Source organism: Gossypium hirsutum, chromosome A03, assembly GCF_007990345.1.
Source record: "Gossypium hirsutum isolate 1008001.06 chromosome A03, Gossypium_hirsutum_v2.1, whole genome shotgun sequence".
Taxonomy (NCBI): domain Eukaryota; kingdom Viridiplantae; phylum Streptophyta; class Magnoliopsida; order Malvales; family Malvaceae; genus Gossypium; species Gossypium hirsutum.
The window spans coordinates 101,664,707-101,685,945 of NC_053426.1; the positions used below are offsets into that span (position 1 = coordinate 101,664,707).

Genomic DNA, 21,239 nt, shown 5'->3' on the forward strand with positions numbered 1-21,239 from the left:
GCTAGCTGCTGTGGTTTTTACTATAAAGATTTGGAGACACTATCTGTACAGTAAAAATTGTTATATTTATACCGATCATAAGAGTCTTAAATACCTTTTATCTCAAAAGGAGTTGAATTTGAAACAGCACCATTGGTAGAACTTCTGAAAGATTTTGATTGTGTTATTGACTACCACCCTGGTAAAGCTAATGTTGTAGCTGATGCGTTGAGTAGGAAAACAACAATCGAATTACAAGCAATGTTTGTTCAGCTTAGTATCAATGACGATGGAAGCCTATTGGCTGAACTAAAAATCAAATCGGTGATGTTTGATCGGATCAAGTCAGCACAGTTAGAAGATGAAAAGTTGGTGAAGAAAAGAGAAATGGTTCAGAATGGTATATTAGAAAATTTCAGTATTGATAATTATGGCTGTTTGAGATTTCATAACCGAATTTGCATTTCAAATGTTTTTGAATTGAAAGAGTTGATACTTCACAAAGCTCATGATAGTCATTTTGCTTTGTTTCCTAGAAAAATGAAAATGTGTCGCGATCTGCGAGAATCTTATTGGTGGCCAGGAATGAAAAGAGATGTGGTCGAGTATGTGGCTAAATGTTTAACTTGTCAGTGATTTAAGATAGAACATCAGGTTCCCACCAGATTACTTTAGCTTATTTCTATTCCTGAATGGAAATGAGATTGTATCACGATGGATTTTGTAATCGGGTTACATTTATCAGCAAGTAAGAAAAATACTATTTGGGTGATTGTTGATCAATTTACGAATCGGCTCATTTCATTGCGGTTAGGACTGATTGGTCACTTTAAAACCTTGCTAAAGTTTATATTCAACAAATCGTGAGATTGCACGGTGTCTTTATGTCGATAATCTCTAATCGAGATCCACGGTTCACTTTGAGATTTTGGAAACAGTTGCACGAATCTCTTAGTACGCGACTTAATTTTAGCACAGCTTTTTACCAGTAGACTGATGGACAATCTGAGCGTATTATTCAGATTTTGGAAGACATGCTTCGTACTTGTGTTATTGATTTTGAATCAGGTTGAGAACGCTACTTACCTTTGGTCGAATTTGTGTACAATAATAGTTTTTAATCGAGTATTTAAATGGCTCAATATAAAGCCTTATACGATCATAAGTGTCAATCACCTGTTTATTGGATAGAATTAAGTGAAAGAAGAATGATCGAATCGGAATTAATTCAAGAAACAAAAAACATTGCTAAGAAAATTCGAGATAGATTAAAGAATGCTTTTGATAGACAAAAATCATATATAGATTTGAAATGTCGAGATATTGAATATTCTATTGGTGATAAAGTATTTCTTAAAGTTTCCCCTTGAAAGAAAATTTTGAGATTTGGCCGAAAAGGGAAACTAAGTCCTCGTTTTATTGGACCGTGTGAGATCACAGAAAGAGTGAGACCAGTTGCGTATCGTTTAGCTTTGCCTGTGAAATTACAGAAAATTCATGATGTTTTTCATATTTCAATGCTTAGAAGATATCGATCGGATCCATCTCACATTATTTCAACGGAAGATATTGAGATTCAACCTGATTTGTCATACGAAGAAGAACAAGTTGAGATTTTAACACGTGAGGTGAAAGAGTTACGTAATAAGCAAGTTTTGTTTGTGAAATTGTTGTGGCGTAGTCATAGTGTTAAAGAAAAAACTTGGGAACCGGAAGAGACAATGAGACCTTAGTACCCCCACATTTTTTCAGGTAAATTTTGGGAATGAAATTTAATTAGGGGCGAATTGTAACGACCCAATAGTCAGAGGTGTTGAAAGGTGCATTGCGAGACTCCGTTCCAATAAATCGAACTCCTAAATATTTATTGTTCTTTAGTGGCGCTTTCCCCAAAAATGCCGTTAAAGGTCATGTTCTTTAGTGGTAGTGGCGTTTGTGGGGAAAGTGCCGCTAAAGGTCATGTTCTAGCTGTGATTTTCTACATAAACGCCTCAAAATTTAGCGGCATTATCTATAGTGGCATTTTTTGTGGCGTGTATCAAGACGTCGCAAATTATTTTAGCGGCATCTAAAAACTTGTTTTGTCGTAGTGATAGTACATCACTTGTAAAAAATTGGTAGAAGCTTGAAAAGACTTCATTACTGATTTAAAAAGAGCATAGAATTCAGAGTGCAACTTTATTAAATGCTAGAATAATAGAAGCTTACCCCTTTTCGGTTAGAAGAGTGAAGGGCTAGTTCTTTCTTGATAACAACATGTCCTCTGTTTAAGCCCACAGAAAGGCTAGTTTTAGGTTGACTTGGAGCTATCACCTAAGAGAACCATCACACATCACGGTAGATCAGAAATGAAATCAGTCCATGAAAGACAAGTTAATTCTGTAAAACTCTTATTCATACCAAAGAAGAATGAAATGTAATTCGCATTAGAGATCCCAAACAAAGAGGTAGGGGAAAGCAAAGAACAACACATGGAGCTATATGCATTACAAATTTACCAAACAAGAGGATAAGATTTGCTTATTTTTAAATAATTTATAACAAAAGGGGGATGCTGATTCTGGTAAATCAGAATGCCAAGAAAAACTCTATAAGCATCGAACAATGTATAATAAACCAAAATTGTAGAAAATCATTCATGTCAAAGCTACTAGAACAATTGGATACCACATTGAAGAAAATTCAAAAAATTCTTTAAAAAGTTAATATATTTTCATGGGCTACAACCAACAATGTCTACAAACACTCGATTGAGTAATGACAAACTTTTTACTTGTTTTCGGGCTCTATTTTTCTTAAAAGGTAGGTGTTGCTCAGGCGATAAAGACTCCTCCACATTTCTCTTGCATGCATTTTGGGGTTGAAGTCTTGTTGGCACATCAAGGATGAGCTTGTAACAATAGTTTACTTTTTCCTGTTTCCCACCCAAACCCAACAATTATTTAGTGCAATGGAAAAATGCATAAGGAATGACAAACTTATTACTTATTTTCGGGCTTTATTTTTGTGCTCTACTTTTCTTAAAAGGTAGGTGTTGCTCAGGCAGTAAAGACTCCTCCACCTTTCTCTTGCATGTATTTTGGGGTTGAAGTCTTGTTTACATATCAAGGATAAGCTTGCAAAGTAGTTTACTTTTTCATGTTTCCCACCCAAACCCAGCAGCTATTTAGTGTAATGGAAATATGCATAAAAAATGATGAACAAGACACCGTATCAACTACATCGCTAATTTTAAAAACACTCAGCTGCTGGTTTCGGTAGTCAATGCGGTTGAAATAAATTTGGCCTAAGGCATGGATCATGATGGCAGTAGCCAATACAGAGGGAAGATAATGGGTGGATCTTAAATCTAAAAAAGAAAAACACCTGAAGCATAAAAATAGAGCAAATGGTGAGGAGAAAAACAGGCACACAAATGGAATTGAGGACTTACCAGAGATTACAAAGAGTAAGAGACGTTTACATCACTTAAGAAACTCGCAATGGAGTTGGGATTTCTACCTAAGTCTTCTAATGATGCAATCTAGAAATGTCACACCCCTAACTCGTATCCGTCGCCGGAATAGGTTAAGAGGCATTACTAAACTCATAACACAATTCAAAACAACCGAACATCAAATATCATCTCATTACAGTAAAAGTCATTCATTCACATTCAATATTCACATAAAATTTAGTATACAATGCTTAAACATGCATTCGGGACCAAATTGATAACATATAAAAGTTTCAGAACTTATAAAAATTTTCAACTTTTAAAAGGTCACACGCCCATGTGCCTCACACGGTCTAGACACGTCCGTGTGTCAAAGCCGTGGCAAAACAGGGCATAACTACTGACTTGCCCATACAGACCACACGCCTCTATGCACACGCCGGCGTCCAGGCCGTGTGCTAGGTTGTGCCAAAAATAGGGGGTATTCTGTTTGTGACGTCAGTATACCAATTAGGGTCACAAGGCCAAACCACACGCCCGTGTGTCTAGCCCGTGTGCAAGCCTGACTTATAATTATAGGGTACCCCAGGTGACACACGATCATACAACATAGCCGTGTGTCGCACACAGCTGTGACACATGCCCGTGTCTCTGCCCGTATGGACAAAAATAGGTCATTTGAATAGCCAATTTGCCACCCTAATCGGGTCAACCTAAAAGCACAGAAAACAAGCATAATTGTACCACCATTTCAGCCAATTTCAACACCAAAGCATAAACCAATTATATTATATGATAGTCACCCAAATTCATACTAGTAAGTCGTACTAATCTATGTCAAAACATATGTCAAAAGCATATCAAAGTATTTCTTTCCATGCTATTTCAATCTCATACTAAAATCTACCAAAACTTACCAACACTTTCCATTTCTTTTGACCAACTAAGACATACCACAACTGCATATTATCATCACCTATCAATGCCATTATCAACTATAAGTTCAAGCACAAAAGAGCCAAATCACATGGCCAAGTATATACATCACAAAACACCATTCCACAACTACTAGCTACACATGCCATACTTCCAAAATATAATTTTCAAAAGTACCAAAATGAAGTTTGATAGTATGCTGACGATCCTTGACGATCCCCGAGCTTGCAGTAGCTTTGAAATCTATAAAACAATGCAAACACACACAAAGTAAGCTTTCAAAAGCTTAGTAAGCTCGTACTAAAATCATCAACAATACATAAAACATAAAAAATCAACATATAAGTATTTACATATTTTCAATCCATATAACCATATCAATTCAATGAACTTATCATACACAATATCATCTACCGTTTAAGTATCGTACATACCTGAATCTTCCTGTACTTATTCACTTTCATACTTACATTTCGTTGAATATAACAAGACTTTCTGTCAATTATTCGTACTTTAAACATTCATACACTTAGTGCTATAAAGGTTCGCCGAAGCTAGAACAATTCCGCACACTTAGTGCCATCTCAATTAATCGAAGCTAAGTCAGTATTGTACACTTAGTGCCTCAAGTAGCTGAAGCTCGTTTAGATTGCACACTTAGTGCCAAATACTTTCTATTCATCATCAAATACATCCAGCTCACTTATTTATACATCTATGCATAATCAAAATAGAAACATGTACTTATAATATTATGTTCTACGTACGAACTTACCTCGTACTCGAAGTTGTCGACTTGAATGTTTATTCTACAATCTTAGACTTCCCTCGGTCTAAATCTGAATTCCTCTTTTCTTGATCTATATTTATTCAAAATTAACCCTTTTTATTCACCAAATTATTCAAAACAATCCATAAATACATATTTATGGCATTTTATAAAATAGCCCTTACATTTTCACATTTTGACACTTTAGTCCCTAATTCACAAAATCATAAAATGCACATAATTTGCTTACACTCATGCTTGGCTGAATTCTCCTAGTTTTCATACAAGTCCATAAATTTCATTTATTTCACATTTTAGTCCACCAAAATGTCAACTTTACAATTTAACCTAAAATACTCAATTTCATCAAAAATTTAAAGACAAAACATTTAAACCCAACATCAAGCTTCCATAATTCATCTACTAACATCACAAAACTCATAGTTTCATCAATGACACATTTCATAATCATCACCAAAATTAGAAATTGAGGCATGGGTTTTATAAAACATAAAGCAACGATCTCAAAAACGTAGAAATTATCAAAAACCAAAGAAAAAACATACCTAAATCAAAGCTTGCAAGTGCCGAACCCTAGCCAAAGATTTCCTCTTTTCTTTTTCTCTTATTTTCGGCAATATGAACATATTATGGCCTAATTTTATGTTTTATTTTTATTATAATGACTTTAATAAACATTTTCCCATTTTACCCTTTTATAAAGAATTATAAAACCATTTAATGAATGGTTGTTTTAGTTCATTAACATTCCCAATGGAAAAATAACAACATAAGGACCCTTACTTTAGAAATCCAACTCAAATAGGCACTTGAACATCTAGCACACAGCTTTTACATTTTACGCGATTAGGTCCTTTTTGCAAATTAAGCACACAAACAGTTAAATTTCCACACGAGACTTTCACACATGTCAATTCACTTATAATAGGCATGAAAAATAATATTAAAATATTTTTCTAACTCGGATATGTGGTCCCAGAACCACTATTCTGACTAGGGTCAAAATCGAATTGTTACAAGAAATGAAAGGGGTGTAACTGGATGCATCATCCATTTGAGTGTGAAGAGCACCAAAAGCTCCATTCTACGTATAGTTTTGGCCGCGAGAACATACTTTGTGTCCACCTAAAATAGATAAACATGTTAAAGGGTGTGATAGCGTTGAGGGTGGAGGTTATTGTTTTGAATATACTTGTAGGAAAGGTACATGTTGTGCTTCTTCAACTTTTGCTACTAAAGAGAGGTAAGTGATAGCCAGGAGTTGGGCCATCCATGGCTTATCTCTTTGAAGCTGAAAGGTGCTTAATAATCTGTCCAGATAGTTAATGGATAGAATAACCATGTGAGTAGTGAATCTATTTATAGAACTGACTTTAAGCATCCACTCCACAGCCTCTCGCCTTTCCGTTGTTTGGGACTCATGGGTTCCCACATAGAAACAAGGCGGCTGCTGCTATCTTTCTTTGGAAAAAAATAAAAGAAACTCCTCATCTTCTTGCTGATGTTCATTTTGATGTATTGAGACTATAGAGAGGGTAATAACATATTGAGTTTTTAAATAAAAAATTAAAATATTTTCAAAGAGTATAATTATTTTAATTATGAAATAAAAATTTCAAATCAAAGAAATACTATTACATTTTTTAATAAAAAAATTATAGTCATCCTTCCCCGATTGAAGTACATAATTGTAGTAGTAAATTAAATATGTAATTAATCTAGGTTACGTATATATGAACAATAATAGTCATACTTCCCCCGGAATAAGAATATAAATTGGATAAAAGCTTCCTTGCAAAAATGTGCAAATGTTGAGGGCAAATTTTGGAATTGCTTGTTCTGGGTGTTTGCTTGCTATAAAATTGAGTATTGGAGTTTAATTTGAATTTTCTCTTCTAGTCTCCAATATAATAAAACAAATTTCTTTGCTAGTCTCCAGTATAATAGAAAGAACCCTAGTTTTGTTGGATGATTTATTTGAAGACAGCCTTAGACCCAAAGGCAAACTTAAAGTAATTAACTGGGAACATTGACTCTTTGCCTGCAATTTTGCTGGAGCATTAAGAACCAAGAAAGTAGTCAAAATATATCTGAACTAGAACGTATAACTGAGGTACCCATATCTGGCATCTTTTATTTGCTTATTAACATGGCAAGAATAAGTATTTTGAGTTAGTGAATATTATGGATATGTGCCTTGAATTTCCAACATCATTTACAACTTGGCATTAGTTGGTTTTAACAATTTGCCTAATTTTTTTAGCGCTTGAGATAGATCAAATTTCCACAAAGGAAATAACAGATATATGTTGTTTGATTAACTTGTTGTCAAAACTTTTTTATTCATGTTACTACTTGCATGGTTGTGTATTTAAAGGATATTGATCCGAACCATTTTTTTCCAGGAATTTAACAAGAAATCAAACTTCTTATGCACTATATTATGCAGTAGCAGGCTTGATGGGAGTCAACGAGCTCCATTTCTTAGACGTTTCCTTTTGCGAATGAATTTTAATTCATTCTTTGAGGTAGGGATAAGTGCAGTCTTACATATACTAAAGAACTTAGATCTTGTACCATTCTTACACGCTGTTTTGTTTCTATGAGTAGGCAACTGCAAGGGGTGTGCTGAATGTTTTCATAGCATTTTCTTCTTTTAGGTGTCTAACATGAAAGGAGAATACTTTCCTCCAAAGGTGGAAATTATATTACAAAATGAAATACCTACATATTTCTACATTCTAGTCTTAGGAACAGTGGTATGTTATTATTATTTTTTGAATGTTTATGCCTACTATTTAACCTGAGATGCAAAACCTAAACTTTCTGAAACTGTAGGATTTGCTGACATACAAGAACAGAGTGGAACAAGTGTGTCTTTTGCTAAGTGTATAAATTCATAAGGATTGCATTGATAGACTTGGAGCATAATATTCTCTATATTACTCATACTCGGGTGTAAATGTTAAATACAAGAATGTAACTAATGTGAGTATGTTCAATTCTTTTTGAAGTTTTTCTATGCATTTGGAAGGTCATTAGAGGGTTAATGGTTATATTCCTATATATTGTTTAAGATGTAGAACATGAATACTTCCAAGAAAAAGGAGAGTTAGAAAAATAAATAATATTCCTATTGACTTAGAAAAAAATGTGAAGGGAACTACAATTACAGATTTTCCTTTTGCTTTTGGTCTTCCTAATGTTTCTGGAGGCGAGAGTGGTGTAGGCTCTATCAAAGTACTATTTAACAGAGATATTGTTGAAAGATGAACAAAGTGAAGGATACTTTGTTTTAATATCAACCTAAAACTAGAAACGAAGTAAGTCAATTATCAGCATCTTTTACTAATAACATAAAAAATGCACATGATGAATTAAACTAGGAGCAGTAGATATGGCAGGAGAAATTAGGGTAATTTTCAATATTCCCCAACCTTTTACAGTGAGAACGAAGATGCTCTCCCAGGTTTTTTGGATAAGTCATCACCATTTCAAACAAATGATTCAACCACGGAGTGAAGATGGAAAGATTATTATTGCTGACTTCTTAAAGGTTTGTAAACTTCATCTCTCTCTATATATAGGTATTTTATAATCAGGTTTACAGTATCAGGGGGAAAAAATTACAAAAGCAAAAGGGATTCAAGATGTGACCTATAAGTGAAAGTAAATTTTTAGAGGAAATCATCCACATAGGACCTAAAGCTGTTAAAAAAATGTTTTAGCTAAGAGATATTTAAATTTGAATAAATGGTTCCATGATTAGTTTGGGGGTAAAAGTAAGCAATGAAACCTCAGTTCTTTACTCTGACTCCTCTATTCACAACACTTGCAAGGTTTAAAAGAAGATGTCCTACAGGAGATTCCTTTCCTAATAGAATTGCTGGTAAACCAGAATCAGAAGGTATATTTTCATCCTAAAGTTGAATCTATTAGAGAAATGTAAAAAGATGAGATTTTATTATGTTCCTTTGCAGCCTACGGAACAAAATGAGGAGCAACAAAACAGAGAAACATTGGATTCCCAAGATGCAAATCCAGAAGGTAAATAAAGAGCATCATCATTAAGGATGTATAATAGAAGTAAGAAATTTCAAGCATATACCATCTAGAATGTTCTAAGTGCTTATAGCTTAGGGTTCACACAATGATAAATTATAAATTAATTGAAGAAGGATATGGGACGCGTGTCAAGTTCTTATTAAAAATAATTAATGCAGTATCCAATGTCTATTGCTTTCACACATTTTGATATGTAGTGATAGTTTCATCACTTGGCTACGAATAATATCAACAGTGAGACAACAAACCCTACAAATAATGTAAAGGAGAATAGGCCACATGGTTTTATACTGGTTAATTTTAAACTATCAAGTGAATCTTACATTATTTCTTAATAAAAACTTTGAAGAAATTTTCTATTGTTATTGATAGGAAAGTAGTATCTGACGTGCCTTCAACGAAACGTTCTATCATTGACTCTTGTTACGCTTTAGGGATAAGGTTAGCCTACGATTTATTAGTAGCTTTGTGTTTTTTTTATGTGCTAAGAAAATAGGCTCTTTACGATTAAAAATTGCCATCTTTCTTTATATGTGAATAAATTTACAGAGCAAACTAGCCTAATAGTTTTGTTTTTTATGAATTTAAATTTTAAAAAGGTGGAAAAACATGTTTATATGCCATTTTTATAAATGTTGTAGTACAAGCCTTTTTAAAACAAAAGACGGACCAAGCACATATTTTGTTTTGAAAGTCATGTTTACCAAAGTTTTCTTCATGTTGAGAGATCCTGTAATTTTTCTTGTAAGAAAAATAGAAATGGAAAATTTGTATGTATCACATATTACATATTAGCAAAAAATCAATATTAAATGAGACTATCTAAAAATACAATATTGGATTGACATATTACAATCTCAACGCTAAACATTTTGGCTTAAGACTTGAGTTACGTTTGCCTAAGCCTTGGATTACTATGCAGACTCAAGCATCTGGTCATAAAATCAATGTTCTTTTTCTTTTATGTAGGGTTTGCCAGAATTGTTGGGTAATCGCACTAATATTGGATTAAAGAGAATGGGAGAGCTTGTACCAAAGGCCACTACTCAATGCTCATCATGGCAGGAGAATCTGAAGAATCCAGATTGGCATCCAATTTTCAGGAGAAATTAACAAATCTAAAGCTGGAATGGGGTGAAGTGATTTCTAATGCAGTGGTAACAGCTTTGAAAGAACTCTTTTGTAGTAACTTATTGTAGTATGCCTGTAGTTGAAGTTTCTGATAGTGAACATCATGTTGTTTATTCGGAATAAATTTCAAAGATTTTAGTTTTAGAAGAAAGTATGTATTGTAGTAATTAGATTGGGTTTTCAAAGATGATTATGTTAACATTTTGATCAAACATTATGAAAAGTTCTCTTGTTAATGTTTTTGAACTCAAACAATTTAAAATGTGTCCATTGTTAGGTCATTTAAATTTTGTATGATCATTTCAGGTAAGAATGTAAATGAGATGACTAAAAAAAATTGAATTTGATATGGTTTTTAGCGGAGTTTATGGGGAAAGCGCTGCTAAAGATCATGTTCTTTAGCGGCGTTTGTGGGGAAAGCGCCGCTAAAGGTTATGTTCTTTAGTGGCGCTTTCTCCATAAATGCAGCAAATTTAGCGGCATTATCTATAACGGCATTTTTTGCGGCGCTTATCAAAACATCACAAATTGTTTTAGCAACATTTACAAGCGTCGTTATAAGCCAAAAAATACGAAGTTAAAAACCTGTTTTGCTGTAGTAATAGTACATCACTTATCAAAAAAAATGATAGAAGCTTGAAAAGACTTCATTACTAATTTAAAAGGAGCATAGAATTGAGAGTGCAACTTTATCAAATGCTAGAATAATAGAAGCTTACCCCCTTTCGATTAGAAGGGCGAGGGGCCAATTCCTTCTTGGTAATGACATGTCCTCTGTTTAAGCCCATAGACTTTTAGGTTGACTTGGAACCATCACCTAAGAGAACCATCACAAATCATGGTAGATCAGAAATGAAATCAGTCTACGAAAGGCAAGTTAATTCTATAAAACTCTTATTCACACCAAAGAAGAGTTGAATGTAATTCGCATTAGAGATCCCAAACAAAGAGGTAGGGGAAAGTAAAGAACAACGCATGGGGCTATATGCATTACAAATTTACCAAACAAGAGAATAAGATTTGCTTATTTTTAAATAATTTATAACAAAAAGGGGATGCTGATTCTAGTAAATCAGAATGCCAAGAAAAACTCTATAAGCATCGAACAATGTATCATAAACCAAAATTGTAGAAAATCATTCATGTCAAAGCTACTAGAACAATTGGATACCACATTGAAGAAAATTCAAAAAATTCTTTAAAAAGTTAATATATTTTCATGGGCTACAGCCAACAATGTCTACAAACACTCGATTGAGTAATGACAAACTTATTACTTGTTTTCGGACTTATAAATATTTACGAAGTTAGTTGTGTAGTTGATTAGGTTTTGGTTAAGTGAATTTGCATGAATTAAGAGTAATTAAGTATAAGGACTAAATTGCATAAAGGGTGAAAGTTGAATTATAGATTAAAGAAATATTAAGGGGACTAAAGAAGCACTTATGCCATTATTCTTTAATGATGCGGCATAAGTGTAAAATTATTATATATATTATTAATAAATTAAAATTAATCTATATATTATAATATGTTTTACTTAATATTTAAGTAAATATAATAAAAAATAAGTAAATGAAATAAAGAAAAACAAAAGCAAAATCAAAATTGAGAAAGAAAAAGAAAGAAATGAAGAAAGAAACAGACGCAAGGCTTAGGGGTTTCAAAAGTTTTCAAGTTCAATTAGTTAGTCAATTTAGTTCTTTTTCTTGTAATTTTTATGTTTTTAGAATCTCGGTGTTAAGTACTACCATACCTATGTCGAAATTTTAGCAATTATTAAGTTTTTAAATGTTGTTAATGTTGAATAATTTTAGTATTAGGGATTAAATTGATAGATTTTTAAACTAGAAGTGAAAAATGATTAAATAGTAGAATAAATTGTAAATTTTAAATAATAGAGACTAAATTGAGAAAAATTTAAAATTTAGGGATTTAAGTGAAAATAGGGAGTTAAATTTAGTTTAAAGTGAAATTTGTATAAAAATATAAGATTAATTATGAAGAAATAAAGTTAATCTCGGTTTAGGGACTAAATTGAAAATTTAGCAAATATTGAGTCAAAATTGAATATCTAATATAAAATTGAATTGTGTTATATTGATAAATTTTAATTGTTTTAATTCTGTAGCTAACGTCATACCGGAATTAAAGTTTATTGAATTGGAAATTGGTTGTAGTTGGAAAGCGAATTAGAACCCTATTAACTGTATCGGGCTGAGTCGGATATAAATGGCATGCCGTAGGATTGGAAGAGTTTAGATATTTCTTTGACTTCGAGTCGATGAGGCACCGGGTGTCAATTTTACTTCGATTTAACCGATGAGACACTGGGTGTCAAATTTATATAGCGCTCGACGCAGTTATTACTTCGGGTTTATCCAATGAGGCACTGGGTGCCAAAGTAGTGTGTTGGTTGGATCCGTGTATCCGTCCGAGTCCAAGTCGTGTTAATAGAGGTAATTAAATAAATCGTTACTATTATTGATATTGGATGATATTGTATGTGAATTGCAAATGGGATAGTGAATTGAAACACGAAAATGAGACACATGAATTATGTATTCATGAATTGGATATTGTTATTGTTTCAAATGATATGAGGATCAAATTGTGAAAAGCTATTATGTAGCGAGTGATGAGAATTGAGTATGGTACAAAATGATATATTTATGATTTGAGTATTAAATGGTTAATGTTATAATATAAATAAATGTGGATTTTAAATATTCAATTGTACTTAATATTTCATTGTGTCTATTATATTATTTTCTCTTAAAATATTCGGATTATAGAAATACCATTGAGTTTTACTCAGCGTACAGTTTTGTTTTCTGTGCGCAGTTTAGGTACTTGACTTTTGATCGCCGATTCAGCATCTAACAATGATCCCGAACTCAAATGTGGTGTTGTTTATCCTTTGTGTTGTCATGTACCTAGGGTGTATAAATAATAGTTATTTTGTGGTTTGATTGTAAATGAGGTTAGAAATTTAATATTGGTTTGGTATATACATATAAACATGTGTTCATTTTTGAAGCTTTATTATGGCATGTTAAATTGATGTTTAAGTGTTCATAAACTAGGCAAAATGGATTAGATTAGGTATGTCTATAATTTGGACTTGAATAATGCTTTGATGATATGTTTTGATGATACAAATGTGGTACCAATAAGGGTACATTAGTTAGGCACCTAGGATGATTGTTTTGACATGTTTTGGATGTGTTTGATTGTGTTTTGAACTAGTTAAACGAATGATTTTTGAATTACTTAGTGACCAAGCTTGAAGGGAAGGGTAAACTTGTTGTTTAAGGTATATTTCAAGTCTACATGATTAGCACACAAGCGTGTGAGGCCATTTTGAAAGGGTACACGGTCTGGCATATGGGCGTGTGGCTTGGCTGTGTGACCCAAGTCAAAGAGTTACATGGGTACAGACACGGGCTGGGACACGGTCGTGTGTCCTTATTTCGAATGCCCACACGATCTAAGACACGGGCGTGTCTCTTGGCCGTGTGAGTCACATGGCTTGACTACATGACCGTGTGAGCCTTATAGCTTTGAAAATTTTTATTGTAATCCGACAAATTTCCTGAGTTTATGAATTAGTCCCGATTTGTTTCTAACACGTATTTTGGGTCTCGAGGCCCTAAATAAGAGACAATATGTATGATTTTATTGGTTTCTGACCTGAATATTAAATGATAAGAAATTTTTGAAATTTATGTCAGTTTGATCGATAAACTTTGGTAATACTTTGAAACCCTATTTTGGCAACGGATATGGGTTAACGATGTTACATTTATTCTTCTCAAGCCCCTTTAACAAATTTCATGCCATTTTTTATTTTATTGTGAGATTTTAACTAACACGGTATTTTATTATGGTCAATGTGATTATCGCGTATTGAAGTTGTAACGCCCCAATTTTTGGGATTTTGGGATTCCTGTAATTTCCAATGCCTTTTAGAAATACTGTGTTTTGACTGTCTGTTGTGGGTCTGAGTATGTTGGTGGGCCTTTAAAAGGCCCAAGAGTAAATTTAATTTGAGGCAATTCCTGAATTTTTAATTTTAGAGAGAGAGGGTTCTGGCGATATGGGCTTTTAAAATTGAGGTGGTAAAATAGGACACAAAAAGATCTGTGGTAAAGTGGCATGTGACGCCACCTAGGTGTTTGGGGAGTGACGTGCGGATGTTCAGGGGGAGCCAGACTTCAAGTCACAAGGTAAGCGTGTTGTTACTTTTATTTTTTTGTGTGCATGTGCTGGGCATGTGATAGAGCTTAAGTGGAAATTCGGCTAGGGCTTTAGGAAGGTTGGGTCGTGGGTCTGAATGGCCATAAGGGCAAGCTTTATTTTCTTTTTGTTTTGCCGAATTAGGGTTAGCCACCTAAAGACTTCCCTTTCATTCTATTCTCTTCTCAGTATCGCAAAAAGCCGAAAACGCAAAGTTAGATCTTCTGAGTGCCGAATTCTTCCTTCTCTTCTCCTCTCTTCTTCTATTTTCTTTTCTCCTTCTTTTCTTCTCTAGCCGAAACATTCCTACCATTCTACTCATCTCCTCTTTCATTCCCATTCTTTTCTAAACCTCTATAGCTGATTGCCATAAAAGCCGAAATCCCGAAAGTTGTTTCTTGTGCCAATTTCTTCTAGCCAAAATCCTCCTATTTTTTTTATATCTTTTGGCTGATTTTCACATCCTCTAAACCTTAACCCCTATCGGCAATACCACTGCAAAACCACCATACCAAATCATCTTCCTCTTCACAGTTCCAAAAGCCGAAAACACCATAGTTTTTAGGGACATATAGCCGAATCTTTAGATCTCTAAGATTCGATTTCTGCTAGTGTTTAAGGGCTGGATCTGCATCAGATCTGAGTAGAAACTGAAGTGGAATCTTTTTGGTTGAAAGAACCTGTATTAGGTACTCAAATCTATTCTGTATTTCGGGTTTTAGAAAAGCCAAAACCCCTATACGCATAGGGTGGCTATCGACTAAGACTAAAGGGTTATTGGTTTTGTTTATTGTTCTGTTATGTATTTAGTGTGGATTTAAGGCCAAGCAATCAAGGAGCATAGAGGGTTGACACTGTTGGAGCATCTAGATCTGGTAGTTGGAAATCGATAAAGGTAAGGGTTAAAGATATGGACTATGGCCGAATATGGTAAAGGTTTGATGTGCTAAGTTGTTATTGAGTTTTAATCTAATGTTCTAGTAATCGATTGTAGGCTGCTCGTGTGTGGAACTCGTCAAAATTTCTTCGTAAAACAGGTGTGTAAACGACACCGACTAGTAAACTAGATCGGCAAAAGCTGAAAAGGCGAAATGCCGAAAAGCCGGCATTTCGAGAACTTGCGAGTGTGCGAACGCTCGTGGGATTGTTTGTATTGATAATTTTGGTAACTTCAACGGAAAGATTGCAAAGTACGCAATTTCGTACACCTTGGTGAATTTGGGCTTCGATGGGCCGAAATTGGGTAATGGGTTAACGGGCCCATTTCGGTAAAAACATTCGGTAAGTATTTTGAAGACACTTTAATAACTGTAATGAGCATGAAACCCTAAAAAGACTGATAAAATTACTGAAATACCTCTGTAATGTAGAATTACCGTAATACCCTTAAAGGGGTAAGTTTACGATTACGCCCCTCGAGGGTAAATAACTGTTCTTACGCTATAATCTGACTGTCTTTCTAAAGCATGCCTTGTTAATTATATATATTCTGCATACATGTCATACTGCGTGGGGTTGGGTTTTGTTATGGAGGAAGAACCCGTTCTGGTGGTTATGCCACATATTCTGATATAAGCAGCTTTGCTGCGGATTATAGTTAGTGCCGCAACTGGTGCTAATACTGTAAGTGTAGGGATGGCGTGGGTGATTTATTCCCCACAGGAAGTGTAGGGATGGACGGAGGTAAGTGCAGGGTTGGATGGGGTTATCATGTATTAATTATATGAGACTGTTTTGTTATGGGCCAACTGTGTTAATATAGGCAAAGCCCAATATATCTCGACTTGTAATAAGGATACGGCCTAGATTGATACTGGTATGGGCTAGGCCTAGTATACTCTGATACTTTAAGGGGCTATGGACCAGATTAATATCGATATGGGCTAAGGCCCAGTTAACTCTGATTTCTGAATAGGGCTTAGGCCTAGTGAAGCTTGAACTGATTTGGGCTCTGGTTGGGATACTTTACACACTGAGTTTTCCAAACTCATCCCCTTTTTCCCATCTTTGCAAGTGAGCCTTAGATCGGTGGACTTGGAGCTGGAGGGATTCAGAGTGGCCATGTGGACTGTTTAAAATAAATGTTTATACCTTCACTTTTATTTTAGATTATTTCCTTTATGTTTTCAGGTTTTTAATTTGTAATAAGGCCGCTTTAATTATTTTTAATTATTTTTAGTATGTTTTGTTAGTTTAGATATGATATTGTTTTAATCGTATGAAATTGAATAGCTCTAGGGCGCGTTTTAAAAAGATTACCTTATTTCAAAATATTGCGAAACAAGACAAAGCTTCTGCAACGAAAACATTTTCAAGATTAATAAGTGATTTCAAATGGTTTAAAACGAGATGGTTTTCCCTAAACAATCGCTCAGTTAAAGTGTGGCAATGGTTGTGTGCATGTCTAGGAGTGGATCCGTGGAGAGCTTGGTACTTAAGCAGTCTAATAGACTCACCTCCTCTTTTCTGGCATCCTACCTGGTGCACAGCTTCCATTCACTTTAATCTAAAATGAAAATATTCTTTAAACACTAAGAAAGATTTTAGATAAAACATGACCTTTCTAATAACGCTTCAATGTGACACACCGGATTCGGTCGTAACTTCTAGGTCGGATTTGGGGTGTTACAGAAGGCCCACATTAACAATCCGCGCTATCGGCTGGATGAACGTATTATGCCATACTTGGAGGCATCTGGATTCAAAATTAACGGTATTGATCTGAATGTTAGATTTGAAGGCCGATGTGATATCCGCTTTGGTTGAACGGTAGCTTCTGGAGACCCACACGTTTCATTTGTCATGTAGGGAGTACACCACCACTTTGGAAGATGTTGCACCATAACTCGGGCTCCCAATCGACGGTAGTGTAGCCATGGGTACGAGTAAAGTGTCCAAACCGGTGGCGCTTTGCTATCACTTATTACAATGCTCATCTGGTGATGCTAGAAATAATTTTATGAGTTTGAAATTTTCATGGTTGAAGGTAAATTTTGAAACTTTACCCAGTAGTGCCACTGAGTGGAAGATGATATGTGCTGCTCAAGCATAAATCATGCATTTGATAAGGGGTGTACTCATGCTGGATGCAAATAACAATAAGGTCCACTTGAAGTACTCGTCTCTATTATTTGATTTGATGTTCGTCTGTTTATATAGTTGAGGTTTAGTAGTACTAGCAACGTTGTATTGTGAGGTTTGTCGGACGACAAAGCACGCAACACAAGACATAGGTAGGCAGGTGCTTAATATTGCTGCAGTCTTGAGCACTGCACAATATGTCATTTTTTTACACCGGTTAGTTACCAAACACATGCCTTTCCACTTGTAAATAGGTAATAAAATTGTAACATTACATCAAGAATTTTACTTTTTTTATGAAATTTCTTCTAACAAGTTTAATTTTATTGTAGATAGTATACTTGTTCAAGTATTAGGAGGTCCTATGCGCTTGTGATTTACTGATAGATGATTGAGACACACGAGAGGGAAGGGGTAATTTTTCCTAATATTTAAGTCATGTAATTCCTTTATTTATGTTATTTGACTCGTGTTACTATGACTATGTTATTAATTGTGCAGTCCGTCTGGATGTCATATTCTGCCCCAGACATTATTTTTGTTATTCCTCCGTCTGCTCTCACCTACTCACACTTGTGGTGCATTAACACACCCCTATTGAATTTCTCGACAATAGAGCAGTACAACGGGGATCAAGTTTTGTTACAGTTCGAGTGTAAATAAGAGATTCCAGATATTCTATAAAATTTTGACAGTGTCCACGGAATTAATAAAAAAGAGAAAGAATCAAATAATTGGGCATTAAAGCATCAATAATATCCTGTATTGTGGAACGTCCAGATGGAGCAGAAACCTCGGATGGATTTTGATCTTGATTTGTGGCCCTTGGTCGAGTACCAATATTGGTAGATCAAAAATGGAAAAATCATTTTTATATAGTGGGCAATTGATTATAATCCCACACATACATTGACGAAGGCACCAATACCATCGACGAGTTCATCCGCCTCCTATATCGAAACCTGAATGATCTTATATATAGTTTGGCGGTAGTTTTTATCATCCGAATTAGGAGTTAGATAATTATTTTTTGGGGCTGTCTAGCTACGTGTATGGGTCAAAGATTCCCGGTTCCAGTTTTGATTATCCAGATCTGGGATAATCAATGATTTTGATATTTCTAGCCCATTACCATCTCAGTACTCCACCCTTCTTGGGTAAACCTTTGGGACATTTGATTTTTTGAATATGTTTAGAACACCCCAAAGTTCATCGATGGATAATGTGAACGATGTGCCGGGTTAGGGAATGCCAAAGATAGGCACCACAACGATTTACCATCGAACCATCAATTTTAGCCTACATAACATTTTCTTTATTGCGTGTGTTTTACAGTTGTAATTCAAATTTTCAAGATTGTATAATATATAGCTCAGAAATTTTCTCCGTATTCCAATGTAATATTCAGTGAAGTGCAATCTTTTTAGTTTATAATTGAACATGTTTAAGCAATATCAAAATTTCATCATAATCAAATAAATTTTAATAAAATTAAATGTATAACAAATTCTATGTAAAATGAAACATTACTTCAATTGATAACAAGATTTCACATATATTTGAACATGGAGTGCATCAATTCATATTCCACTCAATCGAGACAATTGTCCAATATGGTAGGTTCGATACAGGTATTTAGTCTAATTATGACCAACTATTCTGCACACACCACAAAACTTGGCTTTTACTTTATCTCTCATGTCTATTTCACCATGGATCCTGGTGACATGCAGGTAACCTTTTAGTTTTCTACGTAACCCCTTGTCTGGGACAAGCTCGAAAGTTAATGGAGACACTTCCTATATAGATAAATCACGTAAGACGAGGAACTTGTTTCCCCAAATACATAATGTGAATTCCAGAACATACATCTTATTAATATATTGTTTAACATTGATCGAGGCATAAGCACAATCTGTAACAACGTGCATACAAGGGTAACGAATTGTCTAAAACTTCCTGCAATCACACCATTTATTTTGGAGATCAACTCCGTAGGATCTAAGTGGGATATTAGGTTGGCGGTCAATGGACTTCATAACTCAAAAAGTTTCTAATTGTTGAGAATATAATTTTACATTTATTGACCTTGCTCTCTGATGGTTCGTATTCATTACCTTACTAACCTCCTCGATAAATATGTGTCTCGCATCCATCTGTTTTACTTATTTTAACCCGTTCTTGGCATCAATGTTACTAGCCTATAGAACTTATTTGAGAAAATAGATGAAATTGGAAAATGTCGTGTTCGCTTCAAGATAGAGTTAACTGTCTCTACTAGATTGGTGGTTACATGACCATATCGAGACCTGTCATCGAAAATCTAAGCCCATTGTCATGGCTCCATGGTACCCAACCACTCTTACAAATGATTATTTGTTTCACCATACATATCATCCTCAAGCCTAGTCAACCTTTGCTTGAAAAGATTTTGTTCTATCTCGTACGCTACGTATGTATTTTGAAAAGACACGTTACCTTTTCAAATTAATTTGTGAAAGTATTAAGAATATTTAAATATATATATTGAAACCAAAATTTACCCATATTCACTTCTTGTTTCTGCATTCTTGTAGTCTCAGTGGAAGTTGGCGGTGATGTGTCGAATGCAATAAACAGATCTCCACAGAACGCCTAATCGTGACAATTAGTCTCTTCAATCTATTAGATATAATACAAGTATTTTCGTCTCTAACAACATACGTCTGCAAGTTCATCAAAAAGAATTCTCATGATTCCATATTCTCTGACTCCATAATGGTAAATGCTATCGAGAATAAGTTTCAGTTCCTGTCTTAAACAACCACAATAAGTAAGATATGCGTGTATATTTTTTGTATAACCAAGTTCTATCAATTTGCACAAGCGGCTTATAGTGGGGAAAGACCCGTACGCATAGATCAAATGTCCAGAACATCTGAAGAAAGATTTATCTTCCCGGTTGTAGTTGGTCATCTAGGTCGTAATAAGGTCATGTCTGCAACTCAATAATAGTCATTGGCACGTACTTCCAAATAGTGACTATCCACCCTTGTAGTTTATTGCACCACGTATCCCAATATGTGTACAGCTGTTTATAGCCATATCTTTAGCTATCCATGCTTTTCGGTATGACACATGGAACTGGAATCGTTCTTGCATTTCAACAATCAGTACCGATACAGGAATGGTTGGAATGTCCTTTAGCATTGGCATAATGCAATTTTAGATAATTTTCGCATCAAGTTTGTGGTGATCTTGCGTCATACATGCATAAGTACATATGTGAGGCCCAACAAATTTCTGGATCTCCCACATTTGTGACCTCTGGATAAATACAGTTCATACCTGCCAGTTGCACCCTTCTATCGACCTCCAACAGTCCCCAATATACAATGTCATTTTAGACACGAAGACTTTGTAGTAAATAGACGCATTCATGCTATAACGCTTGATGACAAATAGACAGTCTTCTTTGGTCTCGAATTTTTGGCCCACGAATAACCCCTGATCTATTGCCAATCGGTGAGCAAATAATATATTGAGGTACTCCAAAAACTCAGATGCATGCATCATATCGAGATCTACGATCGACATATGGGC

At 34.7% G+C, this 21,239-nt stretch overlaps 1 pseudogene; it reads right to left on the minus strand.

The window, feature by feature from the left end:
* Positions 1-1,413: 1,413 nt before the first annotated feature.
* Positions 1,414-21,038, minus strand: LOC121218350 (cyclin-D3-1-like; annotated as a pseudogene).
* Positions 21,039-21,239: the final 201 nt, after the last annotated feature.